This window comes from Ambystoma mexicanum, chromosome 10, assembly GCF_040938575.1.
Source record: "Ambystoma mexicanum isolate Mex_15411 chromosome 10, UKY_AmexF1_1, whole genome shotgun sequence".
Taxonomy (NCBI): domain Eukaryota; kingdom Metazoa; phylum Chordata; class Amphibia; order Caudata; family Ambystomatidae; genus Ambystoma; species Ambystoma mexicanum.
In genome coordinates, this window is record NC_090932.1 from 187,009,107 (window position 1) to 187,024,690 (window position 15,584).

The 15,584-nt window shown below is 49.8% G+C and overlaps 1 protein-coding gene across 3 annotated transcripts in view; it reads right to left on the bottom strand.

The window, feature by feature from the left end:
* The window catches only part of RHOBTB2 (Rho related BTB domain containing 2), a 314,611-nt gene that overhangs the window by 106,650 nt on the left and 192,377 nt on the right, over positions 1–15,584 (bottom strand). Inside the window, exon 1 of one of the 3 annotated variants that reach the window (XM_069617692.1) lies at positions 6,633–6,718. The exons of the other annotated variants lie outside the window; for them this stretch is intronic. The gene's annotated coding sequence lies outside the window, so the exon portion shown is untranslated. Of the gene's footprint in view, positions 1–6,632; positions 6,719–15,584 lie in introns of those variants that run through there. 3 annotated transcript variants of the gene reach the window in all.

Consider the following 15,584-nt stretch of genomic DNA (forward strand, 5'->3'; position numbering starts at 1 on the left):
ACATTTAACCTGGCTCTGAAGAAGGAAAGTTACCTTTCCGAAATGCATTAGCCCTAGGTTAATTTCCTTTGCCACTGCATTAGCACAAAACGAATTGGTGAAGTTTAACCTTTCGTTAACTAAAGGAAAGTTTGAACAAAATAATAACTTGCAAAATAAAAGTACTATGAAGCAACTTTATTGAAGATGGCTTAACTGTCATTTACAATCTAAATCAAATGTTTTAACCCTATTGGGGTAATTTAGGTGTATGGCCCACACCGAAGGCTAACTAGCCTAGGTCCTTTCTCTTTCACCAAAACGTGTGTCCCACACGGTGACAGTATAATGGGCTGCACCCTTCGAAGTAAATCTAAGAGTATACTCAACAGATACTAATTCAATCAAAACCAAAGAAACAAGCTGTGCACCCTCTCCCATTCTTCAATTCCTGGAAATAAAACTAAAGCCATACTCATTGCTCAGCAGATTTCTATGATTATATATATAGTGTATAGTTAGTTTACTATAAAAGGCTAGTTTATGATGTAATGTGGTCGGCTTCTAAGGCATTGCTATAAATAAAGTATTATTTATTTAAGCACATGACATGTGAAGCAAAACCTTATTAAAGCCGTATATCGGCTAAACCTGGGAACATGTGCTCAGTTGCTTAAATTGTCCACATCGGTTTCACCATTTAACCAAAGTGTGTGATGTGATCCTGGGCAAATAATCTAATCGCACTGGGTCTTATCTGCAGCTCTGCAAGTGATTCAGATTCACGTCATAGCTTATGTTAATATATCGTGCTATTATAATAAAGCCCAGTGACTATATATACACAGTTGCCCCGTATAGAATAATAGTGCAATTTAGTTATGTTGCACCAGAAAGCTATTTGCCACTTGCTCTACTTATGGCAACTTACTCTAAAGTCATTTCCATGGTGCCTCCGTGTATCAAAGCCGATGCTCCGCGCAATGCCCTTTTCTGTGAAGTCACTTCTGTTGCTGCAATCCATATGCAAATTAGGAGGTTTGCATGTATTTTGCCCCCGAACGCCTGGACAGAGCCCTCTATGGATGAGTTTCCTGCATCTGTAATGATTGTGCAGTTGTGTTAAGATGCCATCTGCCGCTACGGTTACCAAAAAATAGATTGGGGTGGGAATGGCCGGTTTGGGGATGCAAGCGAGACCGTATGGAATTGCGCACACTGCATTTGGGGGGGGGGAGGAACAGGACTTTATTCGTAGCTCACTCCGCCCCCCCCCCCCCTCCACTCTTGCAATGCTGGATACTCCCCTGCCGAGGACAGCCCTCAGGTTCGCAGAGGGTGAAGAAACCTGTGACCGAGCAGAAAGCGCAGAGTGCACACAGAGCAGGATCCAGTTGGAAAAGAAATAACCACCGAGCCACCAGCTCCACGGGCACGGTAATGTAATCTGCTCTGCGCAAGCACACAGAGCAGCACATTATCGTGCCCGCAAAGCCGGGGCTCGTGATCAAAGCCTTTCCCAAACAGACTCTGGTATTTGTAGTCTTGAGAAGATGACTGGACATATATTTGTGTGCGTATCCGACTATGGTGTGTGTGTACTTTTCCAGCCATGAAAGAAATTGCTCAATTTGTGAACTACTGCAAACATCCTTTGGTAGGAGTTCAACTGCCAGCTCTGCCCCCTCTGAACTCGGCCTCCCCGGAACTCTGCCCCTCCACCAAACTCCACCCCCGGCCCTTGTGCCCCCCCCCCCCATTTCCAGCACTGATAGTCAAGCACCCTTCTGAAGAGCGGATGACCACTCGAGGCAGGCATGAGCCAGAGGAAGGACATGCACTTTCAGAGTATGGCCATGTAAGGGGGGGTACTCTTCATCACGGGGTGCAGGCATTGGGTTCCCTAGTTGCCAGTGCTGTAATACGCCTTCTCAGAAGGTCACCGGGTGGCTTCAATACAAAAGGACGCTCCTTTCTTTGAAGATCTGGGATAGCACAGGCCCCAGCAGTAGCTCCAGCCAGGGCGGATTGGCCTGTGGGGAACTCTGGAGATTTCCCGGTAGGCCTCTGCACCATGGGACTGATCTGGGATAGCACAGGCCCCAGCAGTAGCTCCAGCCAGGGCGGACTGGCCTGTGGGGAACGCTGGAGATTTCCAAGTAGGCCTCTGCACCCTGGGCCTGATCTGGGACAGCACAGGCCCCAGCAGTAGCTCCAGCCAGGGTGGACTGGCCTGTGGGGAACTCTGGAGATTTCCAGGTAGGCCTCTGCACCCTGGGCTTCTTTCGTTTGGTATTTCCAAATGTTTCCATAGGAAAAGGGTTGGGCTTGCTGAAAATGTGTAAAATGGGGCCACTTTGAACATTATTTTCTGGGCCTCTTTTGGTTCACAGTCCACTCTTGGCACCGGCCATACACAAGGAAGTGAACGGCCACAGGCGCGCGCACTCACCCCCTCCATCTGCCAGCCTCTCTCCCACTGCCATTCCAGGAACCCTCAGCGGGTCACAGGCGCACAGCATTCCATACTCCGAACAGTCATGCCAACACAGCACGCTACAGCTGCGTAACCCTTAAGCAGTTTCGCCTCCCTTCCCGAGAGCTTGGCCTCCTGCTCGGCCAGGCAAGCGAAGGAGCGCCGCTCCTGCCTACAGTGGGGGGCTGTTTTCACCAGCAATAAAAGGATCGGGCGGGGGTGGGGTCCTGCCATACGGCAAACCCCCCACCTGAAACGGTGAATCGCAACGCTTCAGGGTAAAACTATTGCAAAGTGTGTGCCCATTGCACACACCGCACGCAGCGCTAGACCAGCTCATGGCACCTGCTGCACCTGGCAGCCCACCGAAAACAGAAAAAAAGCGTTCCCCTTGGGCCGGCTCTCTCTCTTGTCTGCCTGTGCACAGCGTCCGGTCTCCAGCACGCCTTCCACTCAGATTCCCCAGAAGCCCCCCCCCCTCCCCCATTCAGCAGGCAGCCCAGGGTTAAGACGCTGGGGCCCCATCACCCTAGGGACTGCAGTGGGTCCCTTTGGCAACGGGGACCAAGTTTAAAGCTGCTTTCTAGACCTTTAAAGTCCTTCACTTTCACAAGATCTCCCAAACGAGAGCCACTGCACTTTCAACTAACCGCTAGGTGGAACTAAGCGCTATTGCAGAGCCGCGGTAGGTGGAACTAAGCGCTACTGCAGAGCCACGGTAGGTGGAACTAAGCGCAATTGCAGAGCCACGGTGGGTGGAACTAAGCGCTATTGCAGAGCCACGGTAGGTGGAACTAAGCGCTACTGCAGAGCCACGGTAGGTGGAACTAAGCGCTATTGCAGAACCACCAGAAGTGCAAGAAACACGAGCAGCCACATCTGGAAATTCGGCAAGCCTTTGCCCGGTGCTTCTTAGACTCTACCAACTCCACTTGGCAGCCACTGTTATTAGACAGTGATGCCAGAGGTCCAAATCATGAGACTGCCACCCTTTACCACAGCGGGTGCCGACCAGCAGTCCAGTTTCCTTGCTGGCACTGCCCACCACCAGCAGCGCGGTCCACACTGCCACGGGGTTCACAGTGCAACCTCGGCGGGTCACATCGGGTGGAGGAGGGAAGGAGGCATGTTCGGGTCTAGCTACACAGGCATTGAGGACACTTGAAACATGTGGCAGTGTTGGAGCTACTGCATCCATGACATACATGATGTTCAGGGCAAGATCGTGCACAATGCGACACCCCCAAACTCACCACAGCTAGTGGCGTGCAGGGAGCAGGCGGGCCTGCCAATCTAGGGCGCCCCTTTGAACTCCAAAGGCTCCCGCATTACATACTTCCCAATTCTATACAATTCAACACCCCAAGTTTGTGGCATAAATGATCTCACACTGTGTTTTAAGCTCCCCGATGACCCACCAGGCCCTACGTGTTTTAAAATACTTCCCCTCGTTCAGCAAACACGGGAAGTGCACCGACAGGAACAGTTCGAGAGGAAAGAGAAAATATTCTCCAGTACCTGCATAGGCGAGCTGCTGTTGCTGAACTCCCTGCTGATTCCAAGCACACCGGGGGCGATTAGGTTAATGCACCTGCTGCAGACATGGTACTGGGAACCAAAACGGGCCCTGGAAACAATGTTCAAAAGGGCCCCATATTGCCCATTTTCAGCAAGCCCTACCCCTTTCCTATGATAAAACGTGGAAATAAATAGGTTACCACCTAGTGGTGCAGAGGACTACGGGGACATCTCCAGAGTTCCCCACAGGCCAGTCCAGCCCTGACTGTACCTCGTCAGTTTCCAATGGCAGTCAGCTCAGTGTGTTATGGTCCTGGAGGCCCACACTGCCCCCATCATACCAGATCCTGGCTGTTTAATGCTTAGGATCCTGGTGGGCTCACAGCAGGTTAGACGCCCAGGAGACTTACAGGGTGTGTAGCAGACAGATGCCTGAAGGTGGCGGCGGCTGTTCACAGGTCAGACTCCGGGCCTCAGCAGGTTGCATGCAATTCCAGCGAACTATTTAACAAAGCTAATTATCAAATAAGTCCCAGCATTCATCCAGCCGCCGCCCCCTCACCCCCCACCCCCACCTGGCCCAAAAGATCAAGCACCGACGGTGAAACACGCGAAACCCTCTCGTTTCATCACCTGCGAGACAGGCACTCACCTCAGAGACCAGTCTGCACCCTGCAGTTAGGCGTTCAAATCCCAAGGTATAGTGGTGGAGTGAGAGCACACCCAAATAGAGGAGATGTTTGAAAATATTATTTTGAAAACAACAAGGAGTGGTGTCGATACTTTTATGAGGTGCAGAGGAGGAAAAGAGGGTTTTGGCACAAAAACCCTATAGCAAATAAGAGCAAGGGAAGAGGACCCAAGGTTGGAGTCCTCCCGTCCCCTGCACACTCTTGGACTACGCAACAAGGGCATAGATTCTTAAGGATATAGTTAGCAATATTCGTTTTTAAGCACCCTTTAGAGAATTGATTCGACAAAATTTATAACATCAAACAGAGGAACAATGGTTTTTGTATTTTAGGTGTTCAGGGATGAAGTGAGCACCTATTTATTTATACATAAAAATGTAGCGAAGACAGGAGAAATTGCATAACAACAGTATAATGTCAACATAATCAAAAGTTGATGGAAATTCCACTCTCAATGGCTTGACGCGTTTCGAGGTGATACCTCTTCTTCAGAAGCCTCTCTGGATCTACTCTCTGCATACTTCCAAGAGGTTTGGGAATTGCATATTCTAACAATGAAGCTTTGCACTGCAGTTAGTCCAGAGAATGGATAAATCACTGTTGTTGCATTTCTGGGGCATCCGTCACCTTCCTTTCCGCATGCTACAGCATTTCAGCTCTCAGAAGTGGCTGTACAGTGGCTCACTAGTGCACACCCGGTGTTCCACTTCTTACAACTCCCTCCTCAACAAGGCTTCACCATCATTGTTGCACAGTTGATCTCGGGGTAGCCGCCAGGGCCAGGCTAACTAAACACGTCATGGTTCTGGGATCTGTAAGTGGGCCGTGATTATATCCAGTAAGGAGGAGGAGGACACCTATACATGAAATACAGCGCCAAGAGGCGGAGGACACGTCCTTACAGCGCCTTGTGTAAAGAGGTTTATTATTACAAACGGGCATTCCTGCCTCACACCTGAATCGATAGGTGCGTCCTCGGAAACATTTCCCGAAAAACCGCCCCCACCCCCCACTTTGTCGGCCACCAACTATTTTCGCAATCCTGCCCCCCTGCCCCCCTCCCATCCATAGCCAGTCTCGCGAACGGTCCCATAGCTCTAGTCCAGGCATTCCCGTCTGCCCCCCCCCCACACACACACCCCCCACACATACTTCACGTAAAGCACTCTCGCCACGCGGGGACTGTACAATCCATTAAAATAAGCAATGAAAGCATTTATGAATAAATCATCTCTCGCCTAAAAGACCTGCTCTCCCGCCGCTCAAGCAGGCTGGCCAGACAGCACGGCGCGCACGCCCACCACCTCCACGGCAGCGAGCCCCCTCCTCAAGCCCAGGGCGCAACCACTGCCGCCCGCCGGGGGGGGGGGTGTCCCCTAAGTCCCCTAGCCCCGCCCCTGTCCCTCGCAAGACCCTGAGCCCGCCACCTCTGGGGCTCTGCCTGCACCGAGGAGCAAGGCTTGCAGAAACTTGGCGGCGCTGGACTCCCACATGCAGCGCCGCAGACGGGCTGCCGCTGCACATGCCACAGTGCTGGGCAGTGGCAGCCAAGGCAAGGGTGCCCCCCTCGGCTTTCACCGGAGGGCCTTGGAAAGGGGAAGGACGAGTGGTCGGGGTGAGCCCCAGGGTGGACTAAGCAGGCTGTCGAGGAGCTCTGGCCTGAAGGTCCCGGTCCACTGGCGCTCCATCTAAGGGGGGGGGGGGGCAGGCCTTGCCAGACGGGTAAGGTGCACAATAAGTGACCGCGGTTCTAGACGGGGTATGCCACATATTAAGGCGCACGCTCTGGCGTAAGTGCGACGCCCAATCTACGGTACCCCTGGTTTAAACAGGTGATAAAAAGGAGGCAGGCGCGCAACTAAGTTGGCGGGGTCATGCTGAAGTGGTACTGGGTGAAGGGTCCCGGTGGAGAGTTCCGGGTGATGAGGCCCTAGGGGGCTTTGCCTGGGAGAAGTGGCAATACTCACCGTTTGATCTGGAAGGTGGCAGGGATGTGGGCAGACGCCCTGGCAAATATTCACACAGTGCGCCCGCCGGGATCCAGGGATGCTGTAACTCCACACCGAGCCATGCAGAAGCAGGACGGCAGCAGGAACCATGGCAACCAGCGAGGACCCCGTAGCCATAGCAACGCAGCCGAATACGTGAGCGGATCCCAATCAGGTCAACCCATCAGTATCCTGCGATAGTACCGAGCGCTCTGCAACGGCTTTGAGAATCGCAGGCCCTCTCCGGGCACGGGAGCCAAGGTGCCCTCTCCTACCACGGGGGCCAGGTGGCACACGCCGGGCACGGGGGCCAGGTGGCATACTCGGCCGTGTATGGGGGCGTGGGGCGCGGCGTTGAATATTCAACGCCTGGGTCGCTTTAAAAGCAGGCACGGCACAGTCAATGGGGTTTCCAAATACTAAAGCCCGTGGCCCCATCACCCAGACGGCTGCCCCGTGCCCCTCTGCATTGCCCACCACACGGGCTGGCGAGTGGACAAGGCCCCGGGCATGTCAGCCCCAGGGCACTCGGCGCCAACTGCGCGGGAAGTGCCTGCCTCTGGGGGGGCCCAGACGCGGCCCGCGGAGCCGGGGCTCATTTGGAAGCCATTCGCGCCTGTCCCCTTTCGGAAACCCTTGGGCCCGTTTGCGATGCCATGGCTCCTTCTAGAAGAAGTTCACCACTACAGTGACTGACCCCCCCCCAGGTGCACCCTGCGACGCTGTCTGCACATTCACTTCCTGTGGTCTAGGGGACTTCCATAGGCCCCCGGGGAGACCCAGCGAACTCCGACCGGGCCCTAGCTTCTAGGTGAGGCGCTGACCCCTCGCTACCCTCTTCAGGATAAGGTCCGGTGATGGTAGCACGCACCCCAATCCCATACCGCCCCCCCCCCACTTCCTCTGATCCCGTGAATCGATCCTTGGGATTCCTGGCACCTGCCTTAATCCACCCGACCCGTGTAAAGCTCCTGTATTCAGAACTCTCAATCCTCCGTCACCATGGAAACGGAGCCGTTTTGAGAGCTGCACAGTGGGGAGCGTGAGGGATTATGAAACGTCAGAGTCGAGCACAGGGAGGAGGGGGCTGAGTTCTGTGCATCCCTTGCCACACAACTCCCACCAGCGGGGCCGGACCGGGGCATAGAAGTTGCTCTGGCACCAATGAACTAATGGCTCACAATCGCCCTCTTCCATTCGTTACTTTTCAGAACAGAACGATTACTGCCCAATGGGGAGTTCAGGGTAAAATATGCAGTGGCAGCGTCACTAGAAATCAGTATTGGGGGGTGAAAATACAACATGGTGGGGGAGGAGGGGAGCATAGAATAAGGGTCAACAGGCCAAACTGGTTTAAATATAACTATATTTTACCAATCCGGTTTAAAAAAAAGGGTCATTAAGCATTTCAGAGACGGTTTAATGCTATACACGTTTTGCATCAAGTTAACATACATCCTAAAAGGTGAACTCCTGTTCAACAGTTGCAAAAAGGCCCTTGCAGTCCACAAGCGGCTGCACACTTTTACTTCAAGCAGACATCACTCCCAGCACAGCTGCAATTAATGTATAGTTCGAGGTGATATTTAGCAGAAGAGTTATCACTTCCGGCTCAGCTTTGAATAATAGCTGGTCAAAAATAGTCAGTTTAACAGAAGAGAAATCCCTCATACCTCAGTTTCAAAGGATCGTAAAGGACAGTCTGTTTAACAGATGACATTATCACAAGGGGCGGGGGGGGGGTGGCAACTGCTCCCTTGGTTCTTTAGCAATGGTTGCAGGTGACTCACTTTGCTCCTCCAGTGTTCACATTTTCAGTTTCTGGCTGTACACCCCAGTTTTTGTGTTTTTATTGACGGGGCATAAATATTTCCCCCAAATATGCCATTGTGATGGAGCAGGTCGAGGGAGCCCGAACCAGGTGAGGACTTTTTAAAATAATGGCTTGAAACGGTGCAAAGACTGGGTGAAATGGCATACAGTTGGCAACTGGTTTTGTACGGTAACAGGAAAAAATCCAATAGATGCAAGTCTCCAACAGTGCAGAGGAGCATTTTGCCAACAGTATATTCCAGTATACAAATATTTTCACGCTGGCTGCACCCATACATTTCCATGCTGGTTGCACCAATGTATGCTAGTTTTCCCATGTAAGCACATATTCATATTTGCTTTGTGCGTAATGCCAGTAATGATACTATAAGAAATCATGTCCAAGCGTGTTCTGCCAAGATACGGCAGTATCCTCACGGAAGCACATGCTCCAGTTGGCGTTACCATGAAAAATGCCCTACCACAGTAGGAAAATGTGTCTAAAATGGATGCATTAAAATGCCATTCTAGCTTTATAATAATACGTATCATGCTTACTTTATCAAAAATACCCAATACAAAATGTTATGCATCAGTAAGAAATGGCTAGACTGCCTGCAACAAAATGCCGGTATAGCTACACAATAGCACTTATGCTTGCTTTAGCGAAGATACCCACTACAAAATATCATGCCACAGAAAGAAATGGCTAGACTTGGTGCATTAAAATTACAGTTTAGCTACATAATCGCACTTACCATGCTCGATTTATCATAGATGCCCAGTAAAAAAAATGCCATGTCTGCCCTATGGGTCCCCCAGCGCCTCACATACATAATGTGATTATGTGTGCATGTGAGGTGCTAGGGGGCGGGAGGGGACAAGGAGTAGGGATGGTATTTGTTTTACTAATCATCTATAATAGATGGTCAGTAAAAAAAAGAAAATACCATGCCTTCCCCCTGGGTCACCCCAGTGCCTTGCGTTCCCCCTGGGTCACCCCAGTGCCTTGCGTTGGGGAGCCGATTTTGGCAGATGCACAACCCACCCCAGCCAAAATAAGCTCCACGTCTCAGTATAAACACACGTACACACACATTCACACAACCTTCATACGCAGCATGCAGTCGCTCATTCACACGCACACCCATCATCATACACTCCCTCATTACACACAACACAAGCATACACCCATACATCCACATATTTAAATCAATATACCTTCTGCCCCCGGTTCTGATGTTCTCTCCCAGCGCTCCAGCTTCCGTGTAGCATGAACAGGAAGCAAAGAGTGCTTCCTGGCTCGTGCACATGCGTGCAAGAGCTGGAGTGCTGATGACGAAGTGGCCCGCTCTGTTTATATGTCCGAGGAGGCACATAAGCGCTTCTCATCACACATACAAATATGCCGTTCCTCGGCTACCATCCCCAATGGGCCATGCAATGTTGGGGAAGAAAAACGCCCCCGGCTTTGCATGGCTCATTGGATATGCAAGGCTGGGGAACAGAACTGTCTAACAGAAACCTTGTTTTCCTTTGACAATTCAAGCCAGCTGAGGAGGACCCCCTCAACTGCGAAAAGCAGCCAAGGGAGTGTTCAGTGTTTACACTAGGCTGGCTCCTTGCTTCCTCCAAAATGGGCGAGGGTGCCCATGGGTCAGCGCCCTTCGGACATTAGGGAGAAGCCGCCATTGGTACACCGGCAATTAATCTATACACAGAGTCAGTGTAGCCTAAGATTAAATACCGTTGACGTTGAAGTCATGTACATGAACTGCCCTGCTAATGCAGCAATTGTCAACACATTAATGGATTCTCTAGTCACGTCCTACAGTAGAAGGCTACCAGGGTAGTTCTGCTGGTTTTGCTAAGATTTTATATATTTATTTAAAACTGGCTGTAAATCTTAAGACTTTTTGCAATTCCTTTAAAACAAACAAAAAAAATGCTATTAAATGTGTTTGGCCAGGAAATGGGTTGGGGTGGTAGTTTGCTTATATTTAGGGTGAGGGTGGGGGAATTTCTGCCCCCATAGTGAAAATCAAAAGCTGGCACCCATGAACCCACAGTTTGATTTCCTAGTCAGCAGAATAGAAGCATTTACTTGTGATTAAGCAGGTTGACAAGCATATAACAGCTTTAGAAATATATCTTGTGATAAAACACAAAGGAAGAGGAACAAAAATCACAAGGTATTTGTGTGGTAGCCCGACAAAAAAATAAACATATTTTAAAGAAAGCGAGCAAATGTAAGCTTAAGAGCACGTTTCAGTCTGGAAACGGCACATTTGGAAAACAATAGTGTGGCCAGCATGGAGGTAGCCTGTTAATAGTGAGGGCACCTACCTTAGTGATATTCATGGCGCATTGATTGCCGTGGTGTCGCTTTCAGGCCAGAAGAAAGAAACAGGCTAGGCAAATATGACCTGCAAATCCGCGAATGACGGCTGAGCGAAGGAGCACCTTTAAGGCTCTTGGAACGAAAGAGTTCTTTGCCAGACGGGGGCAGCCAACCAATTTGGGGAGCAAATCAGCCAATAGGGGGAAAATGAACCCCCTAAGGACACCTGTGAAAATGTGTTATAAATAATGTATCTGAAAGCATATTTGCTTTGTAACATTGGTTAAAACTAGTGTGGCAACTCTTGAAACTGGCCCAAAGAAATTGGCCGACACTAGAACCGTGTACTGGCGCTTCGGGCTTTTGGCCTATAGGACAGTCAGAGCCGGCCCACTAGACGCGCAGGCACTCAACTTTGCTGACACTACCCTGCAGCGCGCATACCCGCTTACGATAAATGCCACCCGTGCATGCACAACACCTCCGTCGCAGCAAGGCAACAGGAATATGCACACATCTCCTATCAAGCCCGCTTCCAGGGAGAGTCTGAATTAGCCACGCCCCCGGAAGCTCTCCTGGCCAACACCAAAGAAGTCCCCTCATCTGCACACCCCACCCACAAAACACGCTCTCCCGGCTCGGTGCACTGCATGGGAATCCATCCCCACCCCACTGAGGAGAACCCATTCTGCCCACGCCTGCCTGAGAAACTCACTTAGCAGAGGGAGTGGGGGGGGGGTGTCTGGCCTCTCTTAACATCCCACACCCGAGGAACTCATCCTTCATCTAACCCTTTTGCACCTGGACAACTCACTCAGCCCTTCCCAACTCCACCACTCCAAAGGGAACATTCTCAGAATTCTGCCCACCTCCCTCATCCCGCCATGGGAACAACTGTGCACCCTCTGCATACGACCACGCCCTGCTGAGGACACCTGTCCAGTCATGAACTGCAGGGGTCTTCGGCCCCAGTCTACCAAGGACATCTTGCAGGTTTACTGGCCTTCCACTTCCTCACACAGCTATTTTGCGATTCTCAGTTGTTATTACATGTTATGGCCCGGCGCGGACTGGCCTGGAGGGCAGTGCCCAGCACGGACTGGCTTAGAGGGCAGTGCCCTAAGTGCCAGCCCAAGATTCTAGTAGGGCCCGGTTCTTTTCAGGAGACAGTTTCATGGGTCACGACACTAGCTTCAACCAATGCTACTAAGCTCCTCCTTTGGTGCCTGGACCAATTTTATGAATGGTATGTCCCAGTAGGACCTTGGTTATGACAAGTATAAAGTTGTTTTTATCATGGGGCGTGTGGTTATATTGATATGGGCAGGCTCGACTACTGTCCTCTGCCACTGCGCCTTTACTTAAAAAAAAAATGTTTTTTAAATTTGTTTTAGCTGAAGAATAAGGCTTTCAAAATTTAACATTAGAAAATGATACAATAAATCTATTTCATTTCAATTCCTATTTACAATAACTCACAATACGACATCTCTACATTACATCATTACTTCATCTTTACACTCTAAATCACCAATGTTAGGACACAAAGACGATAAAAAAAACCCATAATACATAGACAATTTAAACCCGTAACCTACACAATGCCAGTCATGATCAAAAACGTCCCGCTCAGCACGAGCCAAGCTCTATGCAAATCATTTTTGCAGAGGCTGCATTCAGATTTTTAAATTTACATATTTCCCAAAGGGTAGGTAAATTAGAACAGCAAAGTCAGTTCCGAACAAGACAGACGTAGAAAACGTCATTTATACTGCTCCAGCGGGTTTAAAGATTGCATGAAAGTTACCAAAGCCAGATTCATTCTTGATTTCCAGCTGTTATAAAGCAATTCCCAGAATGTGTCAGAGTCCAATATTCGATACTCGAGGAGTATATATTAGAAAAGTCTCACTCTCGTTGGTAATAATACAGGGCATCCAGCAATCAAATGCTTCAACGTTTCAATTTTTGTGACATCAGAGCAAAAAAACGACAGTAGTTGACATCACTAATATTACTGCTGCTGCTCGTTAATGCTTGTTTAAACGTAAACACTCCTCTCACAGGTGAGAGATGCGACAGACCCTTGCTGTTCCATCACTGCCCCCTCCCCCTGCCCCCAATCAACACCCCCGGGCTGAGTATCTCGCCTTCTGCCTGAAGCTTTCTCAGTTTGGTAGGGGGCTTCCGCCCTCCCAAGCAAGTGGCTGGCTCCTCCACTGCTCTAGCCCACTGTGATGAAACAACCACTGCTCTGCAGGAGTACAGGAATGAGTAGTAGCTAAAACGCCTACTCAGCCCCACACTACTTCTTTGCGTTGCTGCTATAACCAGATTGTTCGATTGCTCGCCACCACTGTTTCTGCAGTTTATGTCTTTAGTGTATTACATTTGTGCACTCCATTGTTTTTTGCTTTTGGCACATGAAAATACATTTTAACCACTACTTCGTAGCCAGAAGTGATCTCAATCAAACATGAAACCGGCACAGCAGGAAAGGTAAGTCTCCTTTGCTTAGTTTGGTAGCGCAGGCCGGGGGCAGGCTGTAGCTTCAGGACGAGCGAGTGCTGATAACATTAGCAATCCAAACAACTTCAAAGGAATTCAAAATAAAATAATGTACAGTCAAGATTCTATAAAAATAGGTTTTTAATTAAAAAACAATTCAATTACACTCATCAGAAAACTGACCCCTGTAAAAGAGCATACAGAATGCAGATTTATGAAAAGAGCACTCAGATTAGACAAGCACAGTGTTCAGGCACACGATTGGCACAATGTCACTGTTCAAAGGATATGTCTTAAAAAACAAGGTAAACCAGGTAGAGAAGAGGGCTTAAAAGTCCCCATCGTCCCAAAAAGTAGACCAGGGGACAGGGCCACTTTGCAGTACCTTAGTTTTTGTCTCTGTGGCTCAACAGCATTACGGCAGGCTTTTCTTCCTTGAACCTGAAGTCTGGGAGCTTTCGGCATCAGGCAGTGGTCGAGTCGTGGAGCTGCCACGAGAGGTCCCAACAATGCAACGTTTGGCAGCAGCATCGACTTGCGGGTCAAAGAGGCTGGGAATGGCGGGCTGTGTCAGTTTGGCAGCGCTGGAAGACTCTGACCTCGGAGAAACAGAGTCGGGCCTTTGGCGGCGAGCAGGCTCAACACAATAGCAGGGTACTGCAATGGCCTGGAGCCCGAACAAGCTGGTGACCAGGCAGCGATGTCGCGTTGGTGACACTAGAAGAGTCGGTCAGTCTCAAATGTGAGGCCGGCAGAGCTTTACTGTTCATTTAAAACTCGGAAATGCTGAAGTGATCAGGTGTCTAGGTTGGCGAGGACTCTAGCGGTTCCCTTGCAGCAGCTTGGGCAGTGACAAATGTGCCCAAATTGGTGTCAAGGCGGTTCAGAGATGCAGGGAGAGTCTGGAGTGGTTTCCTTGGTTCTGTGGTGGCTGGGAGCCCCAAATCAGGGGCTCCAGGATAAGGGTAGACCTTACATTCTGTGCTCCCATTTCAGGAAGTCTGGGTGGCACCCACAGGATATCGTTCACCTCCAGTGATAGGAACCTGGTTCCGGGTCAGCCATTAGAGAAGTCTTGACCCACAGCATTTCACCCCAACTGTTCCCTGGGGCTGGTTAGGGGACAGCGCTTTCCTTTGCCATGCATGCTTTCTGTCTTCAACTATGGCAGAGAACCTTGGAGCAGGTCCAGTGAAACCTTCTCGCCCTTGAAAGAGTCCAAAGATTAAATCAAAGAATGAGGGGGTGCACCCCTCTTCTTATCAAGGCAAAATGTATTGGGGATTGGCCCAAAGCAAGTCTGCTGTAACAGTCCCAATTCCTTTTTTTTCTCCTTTCTTTTTCCTGTCAACAGTCCCAATTCCTATTGTTGTAACAAGTGCCCTTTGCCCAACACATCACACCCAGAGTACCTAGTCTGGAGGAAATGGAAGGGAGCAGGAAAAGGAAGAAAGCCTGAACAAAAACCGAGATTGAGGGACCCTTAGCTCAGCCCACTGGCTCCTTTCTGGCTACTCCAACTCCACCCAATTTCCGACCTCTTTCCGAAACAGAATTACAAGCATCATTTGATGTTAATAAAAAATCTTGAATTTTCACGCCCTCACCATATCACAAATATGCCTCATCTTATGAAGATCTATCGACAGACTTGCATACCTGCAATTGCAGGAATATTTTGAGAAATACAATATCTTGGATACTTGTCAATCTAAATTCAGAGCCAGGCACTGTACTGAATCGCCCTTATTGGACCTTAAATCTAGCATGACCAAAATCATTGACAGGGGTCATGTCACGTTACTTTTACTGCTAGATTTATCTGCGGCCTTTGACATTGTCAACCACTCGCTTCTAAAGTTTGGGATGGGTCGATGCGACTACGTGCTTGGACGATGAAGGCCTTTCTTGGGCCCAGTTTGGCAAGAGTGGCCTTGGCCGATTACCAGGCGTGCCCAGTGATTCTAGACTGACGTACCCCAAGGTTCATGCCTCTCTCCAACACTATTTAATATTTACACAAGGCCTCTTTTCGACTTGTTAGATAGCGTCAGCGTAACTTATACAACTCAAATTCTACTTGTATTAACCAGCGATTATGAGCATGATTCCAAGGCAATTAACAGGATCTCTTCAATAGTGCCGGCTTGGATGGCCCGCAATTCCTGGGCACTGAATGGCAGTAAAGCAGCGCTTCTCATCTTTGGGTCGGGACCAAGGCAAAAAAACTGGATTTGCGTTATGATCAGTTTGTTATCACTGGATATGTT